The sequence below is a fragment of the Camelus dromedarius genome, chromosome 4, assembly GCF_036321535.1.
Source record: "Camelus dromedarius isolate mCamDro1 chromosome 4, mCamDro1.pat, whole genome shotgun sequence".
Classification (NCBI taxonomy): domain Eukaryota; kingdom Metazoa; phylum Chordata; class Mammalia; order Artiodactyla; family Camelidae; genus Camelus; species Camelus dromedarius.
In genome coordinates this window covers 2,874,240-2,899,146 of record NC_087439.1, presented here as the reverse complement: position 1 = coordinate 2,899,146, position 24,907 = coordinate 2,874,240, and the positions used below count along the sequence as shown (strand labels likewise).

At 50.0% G+C, this 24,907-nt stretch overlaps 1 protein-coding gene across 1 annotated transcript in view; it reads left to right on the top strand.

The window, feature by feature from the left end:
- The first annotated feature begins 4,327 nt into the window (after positions 1-4,327).
- The window catches only part of LOC105102688 (ankyrin repeat domain-containing protein 26-like), a 130,689-nt gene continuing 110,109 nt past the window's right edge, over positions 4,328-24,907 (top strand). The window contains exons 1-2 of the mRNA XM_064484639.1: positions 4,328-4,475; positions 8,957-9,043. The gene's annotated coding sequence lies outside the window, so the exon portion shown is untranslated. The remainder of the gene's footprint in view (positions 4,476-8,956; positions 9,044-24,907) is intronic.

Below are 24,907 nucleotides of genomic sequence, written 5' to 3'. Positions count from 1 at the left end.
CAGAGCTCGTCTGTGGGGCTTGCAGACCTCAAGGCTACAGTGCGACCTGCGACGGCTCCCAGCCTGGGCATCCTGTCCTCAGGGTCCCCAGGCAGACACACAGCAGCCCTGGGCCTGGCTGTCAGTTGTGGAAGTTGCTCTAACCTGGTGATGCGGGTCCCGGGGGGGCAGAGGCCTGGGGATTGCAGCCAAAGGCTGTGGGCGGTTTTCATCCTCTGCCTCGTTTTAGTTTTAAAATTTTTTTTTTCAGTTTTATTGAGATAAAACTGCCATATAACATTGTATAAGTTTAAGGGGCACAACATGGTGACTTGATACAAATGTGTACTGCGAAATGGTCACCACAAGGTGGTGTAGTGGACATCCGGCCATTCACATCGTTATGTATTTGTTTTTCTTGTGATGAAAATGTTTAGGATCGGCTCTCAGCAGATTTCAGAAACACAGTAGCACGTTGTTAACTGTGGTCACCGAGCCGCGAGTATGTCCCCGGAGCTGACTCACCTTATAACTGGGCGTTCATACCCTCCGACCACCTTCAGCCACGTCCTCTCTTCTGAATCCGTGTAATTGCACCCCAAGTGGGTGTTTGGGTCCCCATGTCATGAATGGAAAATGGGGTCTTGGCTGGAATTGGTGTTGGCCTTGGAGTACTATAAGCAGTGACTCTAAAAACACAGGGCAAAGCAGGCCTGTCCCACCCTCTGTGCTGGGGGACCACAGTGGGGACAGGGGGGACCGTGACAAAGACTAAAATCTGAGGAGGGGCATATACCACTGAGGTCATTGTCCTTAGTGTGTCCTTCCCACACAGGACACGCCACACACCCCTGTGCACACACATGTAAGTACACATGCCACACATGACCACAGTAGCAGAGAACGGCCCTCAACAGAAAAATCAATCAGAACCTGTTTCATCACAAAGAAATCCTCACGAATGACTGGCCATGAAAACAATAAAACAAAAGTGTTGGAAGATGCTGGTTCTTTAAAAGGTGGACCTTTGCCGACTGCATCCAGCCTGGTAAAAACGCAGATGGGGAGCCTCGCTAACTCCCTGCTACGCCCCGCTTCCTCGCTGGTCTGCAAAGTCTGCTTCCAAGAGCGGCAAGACAGAGTGGGGGGAAGTAGGGACCCCAGAATCAGAAGTCACAGCATAAAACAGGGGTCCAATTTACTGTTTATGAGGGTGAAAAGTGAACAGTATCTTTTGTAAGATGTTCATGTGTTTTTGAGATCCAGTTGAATGGATACAGAGGAAGCACTTGAAATGCCTTTTGGATTAGGGTTTCAATCCTCGAAGCAACACCCTGAAATTTCATTTTTAACACCCTGGAGCGACCACCATTAGAAATTCATTGCCTTCAGTTAAGGGATGGCTCCTATTATGACGACGCAAAACTCCTAAGAAGACTCCCGCATTAAGTACTTATCAGTAACCAACACCTCCTCATGAATTGGTTTGTCCGATCTTCTTTGTTGAAGACCAGAGTCCCTGTTGACCCAGGGGCAGAAACTTCCAGAGGGCAGCGCTGGCGGGGCCCCTTTCAATGCAGGGCACCGCCTGGGTGGGAACAGGCATTTCGGAATGAACGCCTTGTCCTGGAATCTGCCTGCCTCCGCGGGCCTTTGGACGTCTTGTCCTGGGGCCGAGCGACCTGCGGGAGGGCTGGGCCATCCCACTCTTGGCCCCGAATTGGGCTCCTGTGACTTTCTGGAGGCCGGCATCCTAGCCAGAGGTGCGCCTGTTTACTGGACTGTGATTCTGCACAGACTGCGAGGGATACTTGCTCGTGGGCCGTGAAGTGTTGTTTTCGTGGTTTTAATCAGCGTGTAGGATGGGGATCGGACTGAGCGCAGCAGATGAAGTGCCGTTCAGGCGTGCAAGCAGCTTCCCTGGGAGATGAGACCCTGCCCTTGGCCCCACCTGACCCCTCACTCAAGTGGTCACCTGCAAGGATCCTTTGTGGTTTTGAACTTGCCTCCTTCCAAAAGCCACTTTTTCCTATAAACAATTGTATTTGGGAGTGAGAAGAGTGTGTCATCACTCAAGAATAGCCGGTGACATTGACAGGAAGGATATGACAACAAGTTAGTAGCTTTGGTGAAAACTTCACAAGTATTAAGCTATTCAACATTAAGATTTGTAAGATTCTTAGGAAACGTAATAAATGCGTAACATAAAATTTTTTAGCAGAAAAGATACATCTAAGAACGAATTGGGCGTGTGTGCATACTCACCTGAGCGCCCGTGTGCGTGTGAGCTTAGGTGGGCAGTGAACACTCCTGGCTCAGCAGTGCTTTATCAGAGCGCTTTTAGTTTGTTTTAAACCTAAAACATGATTTAAAAAAAATCACTTTAGAGGGACAGTCTACCTTCCTTTTTTCCCTAAAAAAATTATAGTAGTCAAAATAAAGGAAGTAAAAGAAGACTTGCTGTGTTTTTGGGAAGGCCTTGTGCGTCTATCCTAAATTTCTGAGATTCTGATCTTGCAGATTTTGAACTCAATTCAGTCATGGAGAAAGGACCAGTTCCTGGCCTGAGTGATGACAGAACAGAAGGGAACCTAACAGCACTAGTATTTCTTTACATCTGTTAAATGAAGGGTTTACTCTATGGGAGTATCCAAGATTTTATTTTCATAAAATCGTTTAACCTTGAATGTGTGTTCACAAGAAAGGGCACGGTCGGAGTAAAGAATTCAATTGGATTTGATCACTTTAGGGCATGGGTAATTGACAGTATTAACTTTAAACACAGAAGATAAAAGAGGATGGGTGGGACCTTGAGCACATTTCCTTCTTTGAAACTCAGTTTTCTCATCTATAAAATGGAGGTAATACTGCCCACCAGGGAGGTTTATCTCACAAATAAGATGACGCATTCCTTTATTCAGCTAAGATTTACAGAGCACCTACTGTGTGTCAGGCAATCTCAGAGATGTCAACTTTTCAATGGTGGAAAAACCTGACAAGGCCCCTTCCAATGAGGGGATTCCTCTCTAGTGGGGACACAGATCACTGGCAGGCAAAGCAAGGACCCGCAGAGGATGCCAGGCAGGACCAAACGCTCTGAGATGGAGGCTGGCAGAGGGCGCTGAGTCCAACATCCCGGTCCCAGATGCCGAGCATCAGTTACACAGCAGGCGTGGCCATGCCCATGGAGGGTGAGCCATGTCCACCCGTGACCCCTGTCTCATGGAAGACTCAATGGTAATAGTAAAGGGAAACCGATTTCTCAATCCCCACCGTTCATCTCGTGTGAAAATAAGTTACATAAGCAGTGTTACTTCAGTGGAACATAATCACTCCTTTGAGTGAAATAATTAAGAGTTCTGCCATCTGGGCGCCCTGTTTCTTGAAGGAGTCAGCTTCGCAGGGACCCCCTGGCGTGAGCACTCAGCCCCACTTACAGTCCGCCCGCCCCACCCCCACCCAGTCCTGGGGCCTGGCTTTCCACCCGCCTGGAGACTGCGCGGCCGCTGGCACTGCTATCCACCTGGCCTTCCTTGGCCAGCGCCTTAATCAGACAATTCCTTGCTTCTGCTGGAGCCCTCTGTGGGCCCAGTCTACAGGGCGCTTAAGCGATGCCGGCGATAAACATGGTTTCATACAGTTGCTGCTCTCGGGTTCACTGAGCAGGGACACGCTTTATTTTTGAGGACGGAAAATGGCGTTAAACTGGTTTATTTATATGGGGTTGCGGCCAGCATAGAGGACACTCCTTAGACCAGCTCCACTTTAGAGATGGCGAACAGAATGAGGCAATCGATAGTCTACATGGGGGATCGACGTTCTGCAAAATGATGTCACAATTTTCAGATGACTTTTTCAAATTTCAGACACTTATTTTAAGATAAAGGAGGAAAAAAAATCCCGTGCTGTTGCAAATTAGAACGCTGCTTTGTGCAACTCGAACGAAACACACCTGGTGAAGACACACAACTCTATATACACACACCTCCATAGACACACACACCTTGCACCGTGGGGCCTTACGGCTGGCGCCGGCGCACTGGGCGCCCCGGGAGGCACCGCGCACGGGGGCGGCGGGCACGCAGTGGCATCCTCCGGCGCCCGGAGACCCCCGCTTTACCCGCCTTACTCGCCGTTCCCCACGCAATAGTTGGTGGGCCGTGAGGTGCGCGCGCTCCCCAGTCGTGCCTGCCAAGCGGCCAGGGTGAACGTGCCTGCGGGGGTAACGGATGCGAGGCCTGGCGCTCCCGCAGGCGCGAGCCCCGCCCCTCTGCAGATGTCTCCCGCGGCCTCCCCCACTGTGCTCCGTGGGCGGTGCCTCTCCGGGCGCCCAGTGCGCAGGCGCCAGTCGATAAGCCCAGTGGTGCAAAGAGCCCCAGTGGGTCAGAGCGGCGGCGGCGGCGAGGATCCCTGGGCTGGCTGACTGAGGTGCGGTCGGGCCATGTCCCCAGGCACCTGCTGAACTGGAGTGCCCGAGGATGTCTACGCTGAGGAAGGTGCGAGCCGCTGAGCCAAAGCCGCGAGGGGACCCAGCGCGGGTCGCGGGAGCCTTTGGGGGTTGGGGGTGGGGCGAGGGCTGCGCGGCGAGAAGGACAGCTGGGGCTCCGCGAGGGCGGCTGGGTGGGGGGCGGGGACCCCGGGGCAGCCTTGCGCGGGGCCCCGGCACCCGAGGCTCCCACGGGTGCGGGAGCGAGCAGCGAACGGGGCTTCGCGGAGAGGTGATTCTTTTCTCTTGGCCCCGCTAGCTTGGGGACCCGAGGAAACCTGGGAGGGGGCGCCGGCCGCCCAGGGGCTGCGCTCCCCGCTCAGGCTAGGCAGCACGAGGGGATGGGGGTGGCAGCAAACTGCACCCCCTCTCCCTGCCCAGCGCGGGCAGGTAGGCCGACCACTCCTGGGAATGGATGGAAGGCGCTGGGAGCCTGGGCTGCGTGCACGGGGCGTGGGCTGCGGCTGGGAGGCGGGAGGAGTCAATTATACCGGGTGCTAGGACCCGGCTGGCTGCGCGAGGCGCGGGCAGGAGGGCGCCGCAGCGGCGGGGTTGGGGTAGAAGGCGCCTGGAATCCCGGGGCAGCGCGGGGGTCGCGGGCGGGCGGCGGGCCGGGCTGGCTGCAGAAGTCTCCCGAGTGGTGCAGCGCGATTGGGGACCAGGGGAGGTGGGCGAGCTGGGAACTGGCGGGGCTTCTTGGGGGAGGGTTTGGCGGTCAGGAAAGCAGCCCCTAGCGCTCCCTCCTCGGTGGGAGGAGTGGGCATTTTAGGCAGGAAGGAGGGAGGCACTGGTCGACTATTTATATTTGTCTTATACATTGAAACGAACTGTATCCTTCTTTTAGGATTAAAAAGTTACTTGTTCGTGTATAGTTTATTTATTTATTAAATTGTAATTAATTTTTATTGATGTACACTTGATTTATATCATGTTAGCTTAGGTGATGTACAATTCCTTTATGGTTTTTTTTTTTTTTAAATCTTGTGACTGCATTTGTGTATTTGCTTTTATAAACTTGGAATCAGAATGGAATACACAATCATGAGTGGAATTTCTTAGCTATTTTGAAGTGGTTCTATTTAATGTGTTAACTATGATTTAGAATGGACAGATAGAAATACGAGAATTTGGGAAAAGTAATAGTAGGCCGCACATTTTCTTGTTGATCTTGGAAAAGGAAATTAACAGTGTCTGTTACAGTAGAGTGTATTGATTTAAGGGTTACAGTAGAAAATAATTTAAGGAATTAGGAAGATAAAGGGTCTTGGTCCATGATGATTTTGTATCCTAGACTATTTTAAAATACTTGATAAATGTGTAACTTTATTTTCTCCACTGGATTTCTTTGATAGTGATATCCAAAACAAATTTGAAGTTATTTCCTGTTAGTTTGACATTTGTTATCCTTGCTTCCTAAATTATCTAATTTAATCTCATTCTCATTTCACCAATGACAGAAGTCAGATTAACTAGTTTGTTTTCAGTGACCTGCAGTGAGTTGTAGAGGCAAGACACCTTTTTATGTTAGTGGATTGGGAAGAAAAACTCATGAAATCTCACAGACTTTGTGTTGTGGATGACTGAAAATAAACTTACAAATTAAAATAAATAATTTTGTTCACTAAATAATTATAAATGTAATTAAATTTTTGCTAAGTCTTTTTGTGAGGTAAGTAAGCAAGCAAAATAATTAGATAAGAATTAGTATGTTTTCTTGTCTTTTTTTTTCCCTTTCTCCCAATAGGACCAGGCATATTATCAGTCATTTCAGGTTTCAGAATATAGTTAAAAGTTTTTCAACTTATTTTGAAGGAAAACATATTTATTACTTTCCATACAAATAAGGGAAATTTCTAAGAGATGTATTATTTAAAGTAAAAAACTCCAGTAAAAGTAAAATCCTGGTGTTTCTTAAAGGTCTAAACGTTTTTCTTTGTAAAAGTGAAAGTTACAAAAGTTCATTATGTCTAGGAAAAAGATCACCTATAGTCTCATTATGCTAGTCTTTCTTATGCACAATTATTCTCTTTTTCTACTTTGTTATGATTATAACGTATTTAAAGTTTTAAAAAAAATGTTTTTAAAGCATAAACTCAGTTATTTCCCATGTTTTTCATTTGGTCGGCACTGGTAAGTCCTCTTCTGCAGGTGCCAGATTCATAGTATCGTAGTTGGAAACATGTAGATGTAAATAGTGCGTGACCCAACTATTTTGTTGCATGGAGAAAAAGGAAGATGGGTGCAGAAGGCATAGGAGCCCAGTATTAGTTGTACTTTGAATAGCTGTTTTGAGGTTATACACGAGCTTTTGTGTCTAAATTCTGTTACTTTTTGAGATGGTGTCTCATTCAGGCAGTAAAAATTCTGGAAAATCGTTGGCTTAAACTTTGTGGCACAAGGGCCGCACATCTCATACGGCATCATGATCAACTGAAACAGGGATCAGCAAGGTTTTTTTCTTCGTACGTTTCCTGTAATACTATTTTATGCTCTGTGGGCCATAGGCCTCTGTCATCAGTGCTCAGCTTTGCCATTGCAGCACGAGGCAGCCACAGACAGCATGCATGTGAAAGTGGCTGTGATTCGGTGCGGTTTTATTTATGGACATGGAAGTTTGAATTGCATATAATTTTCACATGTCATGAAATATTCTTCTTTTGATTTTTTCCAGCCAGTTAGAAATGCAGTAACCATTCTTGGCTCATGCTGGTCACCATTTATGGACCCCTGGTCTGAAACTGTGTTGTCCAATTCAGGGATCATTCACCACGTGTGGCTATTGGCTATTGAGTGCTTGAAATGTGACTAGTCCAAATGGAGATGTCCTCTAAGCTTGTAAAATACAGAATTTTGAAGACACTTTTAAGAAAGAAAAATAACTCATTAATAATAATTACTTATATTGATTACTTGTCAAAATGATAATACTGTGAATGTATGGTGTTAAGTAAAATACTACAAAAATTAATTTCACTTTTCTTTCCACTTTTGAAATGTGGCTAGTAGAAATTTAAAACTATACCACACAGCTCACATTTTGGGTTGTTTTTGGACAACCCTGATCTACAGGAATAAATTAGAGATGGCCAAGGTTCTAATAGGCTCTTTTCATTTCACGTAAAGGTGGTGCTGGTGGTTGTATGTTGTTGAATGGGGTGTAGTGGAGGAGGGGAAGTGATTGCCTACACGTGATGTTTGGAGAGGAGACATAATTTTCTTGTTCTAAGGAAGTTCCACCCCTGAGTGGTCCCTAGCTTCTGTGCTGGTGGAGGTCCTTGGAGGAGATCAGAGTTGACTCAGGTGGTGTTTTTGGCCCTTCAGTCCTAGACTGGTCTAGGGCCTAGGAGTGTCTTGGCGCATAAAGGGTCTTTTTCCTGGAGCTGGAGGTCAACCCTGTCTTCTGACTTGCTGGTCTTCTTGATATTTCTCTAGTGTTAATTGAAGGGTCAGATGCCTAGTTACGGGACAGATCTGTTTCAGTGGTTAGTGAAGTTAAAGAAGAAGATGTCTATAGATTGGAAGGGAACAAAATTTTTTAGTGAAGTGCTTTATGTTAAATAACATTAATATTTATAAAATATTTCCTATCTTAGTTTTATGAAGCTGATCAAAGTAGGAGTGTCTCCTTTTGGGATTGCTTTCAGGAACCACTACCTGCTGCACAAGAAGAACAACGTTCTTTTGTAGCCACATCTTAGTTATTACTCAAAGTCCAACCACACAACTTCCTCTTCATAGCAATTCATTGTGTTAGACTGTCACCAGATTGACCTTTCATAGTCTCATATTTGTTGCCATACAGAAGAAGGAGAGTTTGGGGGGGGCCTTAGGATGTGCTTTTAGTAATCAAATTGGAGAAAAGTCCTAGAGAGGGGGCTGCCAGAATCAGCTCTTTACCAAGCGATGTGGAAGTATTTTAACAAGCAGTATGTCCACACTAATGGGTGATAATTGAAACTTGTGGTTACCAGAGGTAAAGTGGGTGGGAAGGGATAAATAAGGAATTCGACACTTGTACATCTTGGGGAGAGATGAAAATGTTAGCTATCTTGATTGTGGTTTCATTGGTGTATACATTTATTAAAATTTTTCAAATTGTACATCTGAAATATGTGTAGTTTACTGTACAAAATCATACCATAATAAAGGTGTTTTTAAAAAAAAGCCTTGTTTTTCAGCACTCAGATGGCTTTGCATCTAGAATTATGGGTACAATTTAGGTTCTGTCGGTGGGAAGCTTCCACTGACAACGAATGTCCATAGCAACTGGCCCCCGCTGTTACTGCCTAGTCACCAGCCTTGTAGGGGTTTTGATTTTAAGTGGGATAAAGTGCTTTCCGTCTGTATGTTAACTTGTATTTGGAGCCTAATAAATCTAAGTGCGAACAGTACAATTATAAACTGCTTTAGAGCAATTCTAGCCTCTAGTTTGTTAAGCTGAAAATGATAGAAAAATAGATTGTTTAAAATACCCTTGCTTTTCTTTCCTAGAGTTATGAAAATTTGAAGTTGCTTTGGAGACACCATTACATTGTTCTTTAAATTCTGTGAGTTGATAAACGGTACCATCCCAGCAAAGTAAGTATCATATTTCTTTTTATGACTATAAACTATTACGAAACTGTATGACAAGGCTCATTATGTCTTGTTTCACTTTTTAAAATACCCCGATGGATGGGAAACAAATATTATAATAAATAATTAAGCAGGTCTTTGCACCCATTTCTCTGCTCCCAAGCTGCTCCAGTCCTAAAAGGCTAGTGTGTTTCCAAGCGTCGCCAAAGGATTTACAGTATATACAGTATAGATGTCAGATTAAAAAGAAAGTTGTATCTTTATTCCTCATTCAGCTGACGTGGATTAAGGCGATTTACTTCTTAGATGCTAGTTTTTTCTCTGTCAATATGGAGGTTGAATCTTCGGGGAGGAGTGTTGTTGCTTTATTGCAGGTAGCTGAGGAGTAAATAATCCATTTCAGCATACGTACACAATGGCCTCCAGCCCACCCCTGTAACAGATTTCATGATTTTGATCCATTGGCTCGAACAGCAGAGCGTTTTGTTTTGCTGAGGTGAAAAGCACCCTTACAGTTCCAGACCAGTGGTTCTCCAAAGTGTAGACTGGAGTTGCCCTCAAATAATTCCAGGACTGATTTCTTTTAATATTTAAAAAAAATTATTTTTTTGCCCCTCCCCATTGTTTGGGGTTTGGAAGGACCTGGCTGGGGCAACACTTAAGACTCAAGCCCATCCTGGCATACCTGTTAGTGAGCCAGAGTTGGCCTGGGCAGCTAAGCTTCCTTAGGAGAGCAGCCTGTGGGCTGGGGGCGGACCCAGTTCTCTGAGGAGACCTTTCCCTGTTCAGCTGGCCCTCCCCTTCTTCCAGACCAGGGAAGGTCGTGCCCTGCGCCCCATAGATCTCACCAAGCTCTCTGGTGCCCTCCACAGCCCCTTGGGAGAGGTGCTTGCTTTTCCCTCCCAAGGTAGGGTATATACCTTGTAGCATTTATTTACTTATTTATTTTTAACTGAAGTATAGGCAGTTATAATGTGTCAATTTCTGGTGTATAGCCTAACGTCCCAGTCATGCATATATATACATATATTTATTTTCATGTTCTTTTTCATTAAAGGTTATTACAAAATACTGAATATAGTTCTGTATGCTATACAGAAGAAATTTGTTTTTTAATCTATTTTTCAAATTTATTTATTTAAAAAGTTTTTTTTGTTGGGGCGGTAATTAGATTTGCTTATTTGTTTAATGTTTTGGAGGAGGTGCTGCGGATTGAACCCAGGACCTTGTGTATGCTAAGCATGTGCTCTACCCCATTTTTTAATCTATTTTTATATATGGTGGTTAACATTTGCAAATCTCAAACTCCCGAATTTATCCCTTTGCACCCCCTCTCCCCGGTAACCATAAGATTGTTTACTACATCTGCAAGTCTGTTTCTGTTTTGTAGATGAGCTCATTAGTGCTCTCTTTTTTCTTTCTTTCTTGCTCATCTTCTTTTTTTTAGATTCTACATATAAGTGATATTATATGGTATTTTTCTTTCTCTTTCTGGCTTACTTCACTGAGAATGATGATCCCCAGACAGATCCATGTTGCTGCACCTGGCGTTATTTTATTCATTTTTATCACTGAGTAATATTTCATTGTATAAGTATACCACAACTTCTTTAGTCATCTGTCAGTGGACATTTAGGGTGCCTCCATGTCTTGGCTATTGTATGTAGTGCGACTTTTTTTGTGTGTCGATACCTGCTTTGGTTTCTGAAATTTATTTAGTTTCAGACTTTATTTGTAAAGTTAAAGACTTTGATTAGTGTTTAAGTGATTAGGGACTTCAGCTTAGTGAAATTGACATATCAGAAAGACCATCTTAGTGTTTGGTTTGTCTGCTGTAGTTTCCGTGTTGTCACTTAAAGTTCTCAGATCTGCCTAGTTACTGATAATGCAAGCTACCTTGGAGATCGTTCGTTGAGTTTCAGACCATCCATGTAAAGCAAATGTTGTAATAAAGTAAGTCACATGAGGTTTTGGTTTCCCAGGGCATATAGAAATTATGTTTATACTGTACTGTAGTCTATTCAGTGTGTGGTGGCATTATGTCTAAAAAAATACCTATGTTCCTCTTTGATTAAAAAACACTTTATTACTAAAAAATGCTACCATCATTTGCGCATTTAGTGAGTCATAATTTTTTTTTGCAATAGCAACAACCAAAGATTGCTGATCACAAATCACTATAACGGATGTAATAATAATGAAAAAGCTTGAAATACTGTGGCAGTTACCAGAATGTATCACAAAGACACAAAGTGAGCAAATGCTGTTGGAAAAAAATGGTGCTGATAGACTTCTCCCTTGCAGGGTTGCCACAGATCTTCAATTGATAAAAAAATAGAAGTGTCTGTGAAGCACAATAAAGCAAAGCGCAGTAGAACGAGGTCGGCCTGTAGTCCATTCTGGGTACTTCCTTCCTATTAAAGCTCCTTCCTTCAGGCTTCAGTTGCCCAGGGATAAAGTCTGCTGTGGTGGCAAAGTGAGGTGATTCTGTCCCAGTGCAGCGAGATCTTCTGTGTGAATTTAGATGAGTCACTCCTGACCCCGCACAGTGGAGGACTTTTCCCCAGAGGCCTGTGGAAAACATTCCTCCTCCACCCCAGCTTTCATGAGTTCTGAGCCTACCAGTAAGTTTCAGGAGGGTCTGCTTTTATTGCAGGTGTAATGAACAACTTTGCAACAGGTTCAGGGAATGTTTTGACAGGCAAGGTCTTTTATCAGCTTCTGGGAATCGGCACAGACCTATTCTGTAAATCCTGCGTCCTGGGAAGATGGAGGTGATGCTGCTGACAGTGGCTGTCGCTGCCTTGTGTCTGTCTAAGGAAAGCACATCTACCTCCGCTCCCATCAGGCTGATCCTTCCACTTTGGTCTTGGCTTCAGTCTTGTCTGGAGACTCCTAGTCCCACTTGCCCTCTCGCCTGTGTCTCGACTGCTTCTGTTTGGTATTTTTAACCTTCTGCTCTTTGAGGGCAGCTTCACTCTGTTTCAACATTTCTGTCACTAAAGGAAGCAGCCCTCCCTTGACCTTCATGCCTGCTTCCATTGCTGCCCTGTCTCTCCCCTCCTCCCAGGGTTGGAGCTGCATTTTCCATTTCTTCACATCTCTTCTGTCTTTAGCCCCCTCCATTCTGCCTTTTCCCCTCAAAATGCCATTGAAACAAAACCACTTTCCAGCCAAATTTTCCAGCTGTAAGCTGCCATGATAAGTAGAAATGATCCTAAGAGGGGCCACAGAGATGAGGGGTATGACGGGCAAGAAAGTGCTCAGACCAGGTCTGCAGTGTTAGGGAGAGGGGAACTAACCATGCCAGTTTCCCCAGGACTGTCTTGGTTTTATCACTGATAGTCCTGTGTCCCAGGAATCCCCCTGGGCAAACCCGGGAGCCCATTTGGGACACATTACTATGCCCCAGCAGCTGTCCTGGATCCACTTCTGTGTCTGTACTATGACCATGTTGCCCACAACTGCTCCTAGCCACTGATTAGCACAGTAGGGGCACAGTACAAGCCCATTTCTGGAAGACATGGGATTTCTTTATTGCGCGACTTAGGCTCTGGGTCTCCCCTTTGGCCTGGCCAGAAACAGAATTATTCTGCAGTTTCAGACGTTCTCCTCAATCCTCTTTGTTCCCCTGTTCCTTCTGTGTTTGCATTTTACTTGATTTTTTTTCATCTGCTTGCTGTTCTTCAGTATTACATCTGGTGAAATCTACACCAGCCAGTTTGTGCCTTCCTTAAGTACTGCCAGAAACTGTCTGCTCTTTCTCCTGTTACAAACTTACAGCCTAAGAAAATCTCTTCACTCCTGCTATCAAAAAAAAAATACACAGATATCCAAACATTTTGCCGCCAATATAACTTAAGCCACAACTCTCATGTTGTGTGACTATTTCAGGCGACAACAGGAATAAACTGAGGGATTAGATTTAGAGAATTTTAGGGGGGAGCTCTCTGGGGAATGAGGCCTTCAGCATCCTGAAGCTCCACGCCACTCTGTGCCCAGTTGCATGCAAACATGTCTTTCTCAGGGGTGAGTCTAAATTCTGCAAATGTCCTGAACCATCCAGTCAACTAGCACCAACATTTGAAAGGAATCCAGTGTGGCCCAAAAGCAATGGCAGAGATTTGAGACGCCTGGGGCTTGCACGTGCGGGCAGGGCATGCTGGGCCACAGGGCCTCTGCGCGCGGGGCAGTGGCTCGGGGTTCCGAGGCACACGGGCACTGTGATGAGCGGCGTTGCTAGGCCATGATTACTGTGTACTGATAGAGTCCAGCAGACACAGCTTCCCAGCCAGACCCCAGTGGTGGCGGAAAGCCTAGTGGTAGAAATGTGTTGAGCCCATAGGCCCAAAAATGAGTAGGTTTTTTTGTTTTTGCTGTCAGAACTGTGAGCCACCTGTGGGCTCTTCTTCCATTAGCCCTCAGAGAGACCGCAGGAACTCCCAGCCTGGATATCGCATCTGAACAAAAGATATGAAAAAGATCCACGTAGCTGCCAGCTTAGGAAACATCTGAAAGACCCAGCATATTCTCTTGCTAAGAAAAAAACGGCCTGGGCGAACCAGATAAAAAGAACAGGCTACAGGCGTTGGGGACAGGGCGGGGCGGGCCTGGGAGGAGCTGGGGGCCCAGCCACCTGGCAGCTTCCCTCTGGGGCTGCTGGAAACCAACGTGGGGTCCAGTGCCCAGCCGACTTTATAGGCAACTAAAGCTTTAACTGGTTTTGAACCCGCTCATAGTTCCCCTTAGCACTTTCCTGACAGTTTTTAAGTGATTTAACTGCATATCAGTAATAACAGAAACCAAATTAAACATAAACATAAAATGGCATCTTATTTTGAATGTACACTTTTATATATAGGAAAGTGTGTAATGAGAAAAATAATTCCCGTGATAGATGAGCCTCTGGGATAAAAATTCTTGGGATAAAATTCAAGATCCGTTTTAAATCAGTGTACACGTTTGTACATGTGTTCTTTACTGAAGGGCCTTAGAGGACAACTTTCAAGTGGGGAGATGGCTGTGTTCTTGAATAGGTGGACTCATTTTTTAAAAATGTGTGGTCTTCCCATGTTTATTCAGTTTTACATAAACCAAGTAAACATTATCATGGTTTTTAAAAATTTTGAGTTACACATGCTGTTTTTAATTCTTGTGATAAAATTCAAATTTCTGTGTAGTAGACAAAGACAGAGCTTTGCCCTTCTAGATATCAGAATGTGCTCTAAATTTCCACAAATTATTCATTTACCAACAACTGAAAAAACAGATAAATGAACGGAACAGAAAATGCCCAAACACCCAAGTATATGTAGGACTTTAGGACTTGTCACTGATGAAATTTCATATAAGGATAAGTTATTCATAAATGGTGGAAAAATAATCTATTTAGAGAAAAGTAGCCAGATTTTTACCTCACAAAAATAATTTTCTGATGTATAGATTAAAATTTTTAAATATACAAAGTGAGAGAAGTACCAGAAGAAAACATAAAACTCCTATTTATACATTTTTTATGCTGACAAAGACATTCCAAAGAAGGACTTGAAAAGCAAGAATCTGGAGGTTGACTTAACAACATAAAAAAATTAAAACCCTGTAGATCAGAAAATAAGATTAACAAAATAAAAGACAGTGTTTTAAAAGATTTACAGTGTGTATCAGACAAAAGAAGTCTTCATTTTTACTGACAAGTCTTTGAAAGCAACAAGCAAAACTTCTAATTTGAAGTTGGGCAGAGTCCTTTTTTTCGTATCTGTAAGTGACCAATGGATACAGGGAAAAATATTTAGCATCTCTGGTCAGAAAAGGAACTTAAATGAAATACCATTGTCCCTTCACAAAATTCGTCAGGATGAAGACCAATGGTACGTGTATTGTTGATTCAAGTTTCAGTTGCTTTTGAGTTTTCAGAGAGATGATTTGCTGGTAAGTCCCCCATTAAAAAGTGTGTATTCCCTTTATACGCCAATGCTGTTTATACTATTTAGAGGTAAATAATTAGAGATAAATTAGAGATAAGTAACATACAATTTGTTTTTCTCAAGACTACCTAAAACAGCAATGTATAAAGGAAAACTCACAAAGGACTTTTTTGGTATGGAGTGATATTTGACCATTGAAGGTGGCATAGATAATAGATGTATGTTGACCTGCAGAGATGTCCTTTTGAAGATCATTGAAAAAAAGAAAAAATCAGTTTTATTACATACAAACACAAGAAGGCTATGGTCTTAGCCAAAAATATGTACACAGATGTGATGAAAATTTAGTTCTGGGCATTTGCATTACATGTGAAGATTTTTCTTTTAAAAAAAATCTGTGATTCTACAATGAATATGTACAAAAATTCTAGTAAATGTTTATTATTAATGAAATACTCCTGGGAAAGAGCAAGAATATGAATCTTGCACAGATAAAAATAATTTCTAGTCCCAGCAAGGAGGGGTGGGGGCACAGTCCACCTTCTTAGCCGTTTGGTTTCCTTGGTAAGTGGGGCACCTGTCCAGGAGGGCATGATCTGTGAACTGGGACCCCGGGTGGGCCTCCATGGCAGCAGGGCAGGTAGGGAACCCTGCAGACACTTGGGAGGGGAGCCCCCATTTGAAGGAAGTGCAGGATGTTAAGGGAGGCTGGGGCCTTAGCCAGGGCTGGGAGGGCAGCAGGGGCCAGTCTGGGCTGGGCTTTCCTGCCAGCAGGTCATCACGGGACCAGGTGATGTGGTCCAGGGCCCTTGGCCTCTCCTGAGCCAGTGGCACTCATGGATCCCACAGAATAGCATCTGTAGAGGCACAGAATAAGCTAAGTGAAGTTACAAAGGAGGTTGGTTATCCTGGACCTGTTTGTATTCACGGCCCCAGTCAGAGTACCCTAGGTGAGAAACGTGTTGAACCAGCGTGGTGCTGGAGAGGATCAGAAAAGGAGAAAAGAGGTGGCCAAAACCCCGGGAAGAGGGTGCAAGTGTGGCATCCAGGAAACATCAGAAAATCTCAATCTTGCATCCGTGTATCAGGGTCCCCAGCACTGGGGTGGGAGGCCTGAGGGCAGATCTTTGGGCTGGGCAAGGTGGAGGTCACTGCCACCTTGGCTGGGGCAGCTTTTCTCCTTCCTTCAGGGTGGAGTGTGTACAAGGGGTGTGTGTGCATGTGTTCAGTGCATGGGGCACGTGTGTGCACATGATCATGCCTGCCCCCTTCCAGCATGTCAGTAGGTACGTGTGTGCATTGCGTTCTTTTGTGCTTGTGTGTGAGCGTGGGAGGTACTCGCATCCACCATGTGTGAGTGTGTGTGTAGGCCGCTTTCAGCAGTTGTGACAAAGCGCGTGTTGAGGCTGTGTGGCAGGGCTGGGGGCCTTGGGGGAAGATGGCTTGCAGGGCCTGTGGGCTGGGGCTGCCACGATGTAAAGTGGGGAGCTCGGCTGCAGGACAGGACACGGTCACTCGGCCCAGAGGCAGCTCAGACCCCATGTGAGTGCCCGGGACTCCGAAGGCCTTGATGCTCTGAGACCTTGAAGTAAAGATCTTGGTGGTGGTGACAGCAGCCACATCTGAGTGTCTCCTTTGTGCAGGAAGCACCACCTGTCAATCAGTTTACTCCTCCAGCAGCCCGGGGATGTCTCCTCAGCGAGGCGGCCCCTTGCGCAGGGCCTTTGCACAGGCTATTCCCTGGGCTGGAACACACTTACCCGCACACCCACAGGGCCCCTTCCCTCAGCTTGTCGTGCCCTGGCCATCCTGACCCCCTGACCGTGCTGCTTCAAGTGGCAGCAGCCCCAGCCACGCTCTCACTGCACCCTGTCTCTTTCTCCTCCCACATGGCATCGCCTGTGAACACTGGGTAATTCCTGTGCCCTTATTCTCTATCCTGCCACGATGTAGCCCCCAACAAGGCAGAGGAGTTTGCCCTGCTGGCTGATGAAACCCGGCACGCAGGAGGCCCTGAATTAATGCTTATGTAGTGGAATGAGGCACAGAGATGTTAAGGCAGCAGCCAGGGTCACACAGCTTGTAAAGGGGAGACAGAGGGCAGAACCAGCTCTTGTCCCCTGGTTGTCCCGCCCGTGGTGTCTCCTGCACTGCACTTTACTGGTAGGAGGAGTGTGTGTGTGCACATGTACGTCAGGGTGGGGTGGCACGCAGACTAAAGAGGTCCAGCAGTCATTCAGAAGACACGTAGCTGAGCCAGGCAGGTGCCCGGCCCCAGTTCTTGCTGGCTGAGCCTGTGCTAGGGAGCTTCGCCCCTCACCCTGGTTAGGGGAGGCTGGGTCACATGAGTCCCTCCATCTGTAGCCCAGCTGGGAGCCAGCAGGAGGCCCAGGCCAACACGTGGCCCTTTTTCAGGCCTGCCCCCACCTGGCCTGTCCAAATGTGACATGGCTACATCACGCATCTGGCTGGGAAGTGTTTCTTGGGCTAGAGCAATTGTCCTCTGTCCTCCACCTCTGTCTCTGCCTGGTGGCATCTCTGCAGCTACCCTCCCGCTCCCCTGGCCTCTCAGCTCCATGCTCCTCTCTCTCTTATGGTAGTCTTTTGTGCATTTTCCTACCCCTGGCCAGATGGGCCAAGTCAGGACCCATGGGTGCTGGGGTAGGGGGTACTGGGGACTGTGTCGGGGAATTCAGAAAGAGGTCCTGTCCCCTGTGGTCCTCATTTGCACATCCATGCGTGGGGCTGAGGAGGAGTCCCTTTGCCCCAGGACAGGCCCTAACTTCAGAGGCTCTGGACCACGCCCTGGATGCCTGGGGAACCAGCCTGGTAGGCGAGAGCAGGGTAGGAATGGACAGGGGCTGACCCATTGCCTCTGCTGCCCCACCTGCTGGGCTGAGGAGAGCTCTGCCCAGGAAGCAGGAAGGCCTAGCAGGATGCAGGCCTCTCGCAGGGCCCTCATCCCGGCTGACTGGGGCCACGGGCCAGGGAGGCCACAGCCTCCAGGCTGGGCCATCAGGGTGGGAAGGAGGCTGGGAGCCCCCTCACCATGTGCCCTCTCTCCTAGGTGGCCAAGGCTACCTGGCCACCATTAATTGGCTCTGTTAATCCAGTAGTGAGACAGAAACGAGGCTTACAGACAGAGGGGGCATTGAGCCAGGGAAGAATGGCTGCTTCTGTCTGGGCCTGGAGGGGCAGCCCAACCCCCAGCCTTGCCCACTCCTCTGCTGCCCCCTAATAGCCCACCCAGCCCAGGAGCCCTGTGGCCACCCAGCAAAGGGGGTCTTGAGAGCCTCGCCCAGCACTGCGGACCTCAGGAGTCCTTGTGGACAGTCCCCCATTGTGGATGCAGTAGTCTGAATAACATTTGTCAAGTGTCAGTTGTGAGTGGGACACACGTTAAAGATGTAACAATGACAACAAAACTAGCAGCCACCACTCGCTGAGTGTCCCTCCGTGATGGGAGCACGGCCAAGGTCGTGGGCAGTCTGTTTCTGGGATCAGGGCTCCATACGTGATGCAGAGCATCCACCAGTAGTTGAGTGTCCCTCTGTGGTGGAAGTGCAGCCAAGGTCGGGGGGTGGTCTGTGACCAGGATCAGGGCTTGTGTGTTATTGGGGCCAAGCACCCTGTGTCTAGGATCAGAAGTCAGTCTGTGATGAAGATCAAGGCTCAGTGTGTGACCAGGGTCATGTCTAGGCTTGGGGGGTCAGTCTGTCCTGTGAGCCACTGGCCCCTTGCCTGGCCTATCCTGATCTGACCCCTCCTCTGCGCCCCCTCCTCCCACCACATCCTCACCACCTGAGTTACCAAGGTAACCAGCCCCAAAATAATAGGTGTTTTAGCAGCTGAGGCCTAACCTGAGTCTATCCTGAAAGACTGAGTGCTGCAGCAGTTGCCTTGGAACCAAGGGGCATCCTCTCTCTCCCACTCATTGTCAGTTTCCTCGTCACTCAGGCTACCAGTTGGGACCTGGGCTGGGACAGCAAAAGGGGGATGGGCAGGACGTGCCCACCCTGGCCATGCTTCCAGTCCTGTCTCCTGGATCCCAGGCTTCTGTCCCTTTATCTCAGTGTGATGGGGTGGGATGGCTCAGCAGGGAGACCACTGAGGTGTAGAGTGCCAGGCGGGGGGCCCTGTGGTCAGTTTTGGCAGGCAGCCTTAGTCTGGGGGCCAGTGAGCAGAGCACTTGGAATATGATCCTGGGTTTGATCCCAGCTCCTCTCCTTGTCAGCCTGGTGGATAACTTGGCGCCTCTGCATCTCCCAAATAGGCGTGGTCATAGGCTGTTGAGGTCCCCTAAGCGAAGTGGCAGTGATGAATGCCTGATGTCTGGGTAGCCTCGGCTCTCATACCTTCAGAGCCGCTCCCCTACCCTGTCCCGAGGGCATGGAGGCAGTCCTGGGGCTCCCTGCCTTCCTCCAGGCCCTGGTCTGTTCCCCTTCTCCTGCCCCTGGCCCCCAGGGTCCTTCCACAGCATTCCCAGTTCAGGGTGAAGTCCTGTTTGTGCAGTATCCTTGAGACCTTGGCTTCACCTGTCTTCTGAGACTTGGGCCTCCACACCGTCTCCAGGGCAGACCCTCCTGGCTGTCTGGACCACGTTTCTTTGAGCCTCAGTTGTCTCTGCTGTACGTGGAGTGAACATTTGGTTCCTGGATGGTCTGAGACTCAAGGCTTCTGTGTACTGCGGTGACCAGCACGGAGCAGGGGCAGGGGGGAGGCAGGACTCCCTTACCCAGGTTGCTCCCCAGAGAGCCAACCTTGGTGGGAGCAACCTTCTTTGAAGAGTGTGGAGCCCCATCCCTCTCGGCCCCGTCCTCAATGGGGGAGGCAGGGCATTGCTTCACGTGGACAGGCTCACATCTTCCCATCTGAACAATGAGAGCAGAGAGGCCTCCCTTGTGGGATCACAAGGCATCGTGCTCAGACCCAGGATGGGGCTCAGAACCAGGCCCTTGGCCCCCCAGAGTCAGGGTCCATGCAGAGCTCAGCCCTGCCCCCGCCCGCAGCCCTCCCTGGCAAGTCCTCCTTGGGCCTCTGCTGCACAGCTGGGAGCTCAGGGTTCAAGCACGGTGCACGCCCACCCCAGTAAGGTTGGAGCCACCCCTTCTACCCGTCCCTTGTCTGGCAGAGGGGCTCTGCCTCTGGGTTCAGGGGAAAGTGGGACCCGTGGGAGGGTGGGCTCTGTGAGAGGAGAGGAGAAGTTTCTGCAAGGGCATGGGGGGGTGTGGAGTTCTCGGTTGCCACATAACTCAGCAGGGAGAAGGAGCCCCGCCTTCCAAATTGGGGGAGTTAGGGGTGTCCCTTCTTAGTGACCAGTTCATTCATCAGGCCCCCCTTGATGGTCAGTTCCCAGCACAGGCATGGGGACTGCTGGGAGGGGACTCTGCACCTGTCCAGCAGACCTCTCCAGAGGAGAGCACCTGGACACTGCACCTGCTGGCCATCAAAGTGTGTTCCCTGGGATCAACTCTGATCCCAGCAGCGTGCCCGCATCTGTCATTCCCACTATTTCAGGCATCAGTCCATCCTCAGATGACGGGTGTGAGGCTGGGATGGGATGTACTTGATGGGCCCATGATGGTGGGTGGCGGGGCCACCATGTGAACCTGGCCCTTTGGCTTCAGAGCCCACCCTCTGGGATCTGTGCCATCCTCATTCTCACCCCAGGAGGTGGGTCTGCTCCCCAGGACCACAGAGAAGCCAGGCTCCAAGTGGCGTTGGGGACCCTCTTGCCAGGCCAGGTGTGACCTGCCCTCAGGCAGCCCAGCTCCCCTGCTCCAGTCCCAGTGGGGTAGGTGGCATGGGGCAGTGGCCGAGGTGTAGCTTGGGTCCTAGAGCTGGGCCTTGGCAGTGCCGTCTCCTTGGTTCCTGGTACGTGGGTGCCATGTCAGCATATGCTGGGTGCCTGGCCCGGCCTGAACCTGGCCCACAGTAGGTGCTTGGTGAGGCTGCGTGCCCTTGTTGAGTTCACCCTAACCCTGCTTTGCTGGTAGGGCAGAGGCCTCAGGGCGATTCTGAGAATAAATAGGATAATGGCACCAGGGTCCCTTGAAGAGGGAGTGATCTGGGAACCTTAAGTGTGGCCTTCGGAGAGAAAGCCTGGGTGAAGCAGCCTCTTCCCGAGCCCATCAGCATGGCCTGGAGTGCTGGCCCCAGATGTGAGGCCTCTCCACTCCTCACTCCTCAATGGCTCCCCGGTGTTTAGAAGCTGTCCCTCATCGTGTCCCCCGTGGCACTGGGGCTACTAAGGGGCTCAGGTCTTTGGGGGCATGAAGTCATGACTGCCGAGGGGAGAGGGCCAGGATAGAGAAGACCCAGGAGAGGGCTGAAGGAGGGTGGCCGGAGGGGCCTGGAGGCCCTCAGCAGCCAGTCTGCTGGGTGTCGGGGAGGCTCGGCCTGGTGCTCAGCCAGCAGCTGTGAGACCTTGATCACTCATACTGTCCCTGGGGGGCGTGGGAGAATGAGCACACAGGTCATGGCTGGGGCAGGAGCGGGATGAGGAGGAGACTGATGCTCAGAGGAAACTGGACCGAGGACCACAGGGAGGGGGCAGCAGGGTGCGAGGACCTGTGCCCAGGAAACAGAGCCCGAGCACCATCCTCAACCCCATCTCCCCATCACCCTGTTGTGTAAGGCAGCACTGGGATGGGTGGGGTGTCTTTCCTTCATTCATTCATTCATTCACTCTTTAGACCTAGTTGGGGCTCCAGCTCTGTTTCCAGCCCCCACACTGGGGACCTGGACGCAAAGCCAGTGGAGACCCTGGCCCAGCTGCCTGTAGACAGTGCTGGAGGGCACCGAGCCTCCAGGGGGAAGTGGGGTGGGCACCGGACCCCAACTTCCCCGGCACCTCTGCCCCTCCCTGCCCAGCCGGCCTCTGCATCACACCCCACTGCTAATCCCCTCTCGGCCCACACTCGCCTCCTGACCGCCGGGCTGCTGTGTCCCAGATCTGTGCTTGGGAGGGGTCCTCCCCTGAAGGACAGGTCGGAGCCCGTGCTCCACCAGCTGCTCCCCGGGTGGCAGCAGGGCACACGGGAGTACAGTGGGCCTTCGTACAGGGCGCCAAGTGCAAGGGCCACGGGGTGGAAACTTGAGACTGCTTCCTGCAGCAGTGCCCACGGCAGGGCTGTGCCGAGGGACATGTGGGTGGGGGACCTGTTGGGCATGAACCACGAGGCAGGGGCGAGACCGCGTGGCATCTCATTGTGGGAACCTTGCAGTGTCCCTGGGGATGCTGGGGCCAGGGGGGTGATGGTGAGGGATCACGTGCATGTGAAGCATTTGTTTTTTCCTGTATCGAGCTGAGCTTGGCTTCCACTCTCAGGGTCTCAGTTTCTTCTCATGGCTTCCTGCCCCTTTGTCCCTGTGTCAGCATCCCTGTGGCTCCAGTACCTGCATCCTCGTCCTCTATGCATGGCGGCATCCTGCGGTGGATGGAAGTGGCACCCTGGGCGTCGAGGAGCAGATGCAGTGTCACGTGGTGGTGGCACACAGCAGGGGGAGCGTGCCTGATTGGGGCCCTTCTTCAGGGTAGCAGCCAGCCAGAGCCCCCAAGATGAGCACCAGCAATGCAGCACCCGGTGGTGTCCCAGTGAGTGTCCCCCCACCCCATTGCTGGCCTCTGGGGAGGGGCTTCCTGAGAGACCGTGTGGGCTTGGGGCTCAGCTCTCCTGGGAAATGACTCCCCCTTGTGACGATGAATTTCCTGGAGGGGTCTTGGCCTTCCTGGCCCTGCTGCCAGCTCTCCACCCCTCTTCCTGTCCCCACCCCCACTCACGTCCCGGCCTCTTGGCAGAGCCCTGTGAGATCTGTGACGAGGACAGCTTCGGTGCTGTGCTCTGGAAGGAGATCCTGGCCAGAGAGGTGGCCGCAGTCTGGTGTCCTCACAGTGCCGCAGGTGAGGACTGAGGGGTGGGTGTCGTGGGGGACTCCTGTCCTTGAGATGCTAGCCCACGGAGCTGTCAGCACAGGTCACACGGCCATACCATGCCCAGGAAGCCCGGGCCCTGAAGCCGGGGCTGTACAGGTGAGGTGGGGCGGAGGCTCAGGACCACCGTGTCCTGAGAGTTCACCAGGAGCCAGCGCCTTCATTAAGTCCTTTAGTGCAATGTCCCATGGAGCCACCCATTGACACGTGGGAAACTGAGGCACAGAGACGTTAACACAGTAGCCGTGGGCTTGTAGGACCACTAAGTGGGAAGTCGGCTGTGAACGTGGTGGTCTTAATCCCCGTGCAGCCCTGTGGAGTGATGGGAGGTGTGGAAAAGGCAGAGTGGGCTCCCAGAAGGGGCTTGGCACATCAGTGCGTTGATGTCCTTTGCCCCTCATATTTAAAGAGTGCAAGCAGGTTAGGAGTTGTCTTTGCTGTGCAACATTCAGGAATCGACCCTCCCTGAGCCTCTGTTTACTTTCTGTAAAACAGTGTGTTGTGGGTTCCTTGTCCCCCCAGGGATCCTCCCCCTAGGGGGACGGTGTGTTCCCAGCTGTGGTTGCAACCCCCCCACCGTGTTTTGTTTATAGAACAATACGTGTCTGGGTAGTGTATTGCAAATCCACAGAAGTAAAGTGAAGAAAACCCAGGTCGTGGGATGGTGTGACTTGTCTGGCCTTTTGTCTGCGTGTACGACCATATTTTCCCTCGTTTTGATTGTGCACCATGCACTAGAGCAGGGTCCTATCCTGCCCTGTGGCTTCTGTTGGGTGACAGGGTTGTGGCCGTCCCCTAGGGTCATCGCCGTCGTGTGTGTGCGCGCAAGTGTGCCTGGTTCCCTGGGAGTAAGTTTTGGGTCACAGCCTGTACCCGTGTTTAAGGCAGTGGACACCTGACGTCAGTCGGCCCCAAGGCTGCCCGGTGCCTGCTGCGGCACACCCAGGCCATCGGGTCCCCTGCCCCCATGGGTGGAGCTGAGCAGGGCCTGCCCGGCTGTTGGTTTTCCCCGGGGCTCTGGATAGTAAAGGTCTCTGCCCCCACGCAGGTGGGGTCCCTGAAGGTGTGGCTCTTGCCATGTCCCAGGACCTGGTGCAGTGTGTGATGTGAAGCATTTGCTCAGAAATGGTTTAAATGAAAGACACCTAGGGAGGCCTGTCCCCTGTGCTGGGTCATTTGTAATGTGGCCACGGGCAAGTTTCTGCTTCTGGTGCTAAGGGTTCCAACTGGAAGGGCTTGTTCCTGGGAGCCATGGGTGGGACTCCTGTGCTTGAGGTGGGCACCCATCTGCGAATCGGGAGACAGAGCTGACCCGCTGTCTCCCCAGGCCTCATCCTGTGATGCTGTGAGCTGGACGAGGAAGGTATCACCTACTAGGAGCCCCCACCTACGTCCACTGTGTCTCTGTCGATTACCCAAATATCCAGATAATGGTCAGGCTGGGCCAGGGGTCCCCTACCCAGCCCAACCCATCTCCCCAGGGTCCTCCTCTGCCCTCTGTACGCTGACAATCCTGTGTCCCCAGTGGCACACTATGCGGACGTAAGTCAGCCATGGCCATGACTGGGGACTGCAGAGGACTTTCTTGGTGTGGGAAGTCCTTGGTACCTGTAAGTGATGGCACGCACCCCTTCTATCTTCCAGGCCCAGGAGCAATTGGCAAAGGCTTGGTGTGGACTGCCCGGGGAGGCAGTCTTTGATGTCATCCAGATGCTGGAGTGGCCACCAGGGCATATAGAACTGGGCTTTAGTTCCTGCTCCCCATTTGGGCTCAGAGAGGGGACAGGAGCTGTCCAAGGCCACAAAGCAAGGCTTAGATGCCTGAGCCAGTCCCTTCCCCATTCTGGGTCTCAGTTCCTCCCCCTCAAACTCTTACTCTGTGGGAAGAGGGTAGGCAGAGTGCCGGGCACAGGGTGGGCCCTGCAGTGATGGTTGGGTGGGGCCCGTGGGGCCGGCAGGTGGCCTGAAAGCTCCCCTTCCCTTCCAGGACACCACCAACCAGACTTGTAG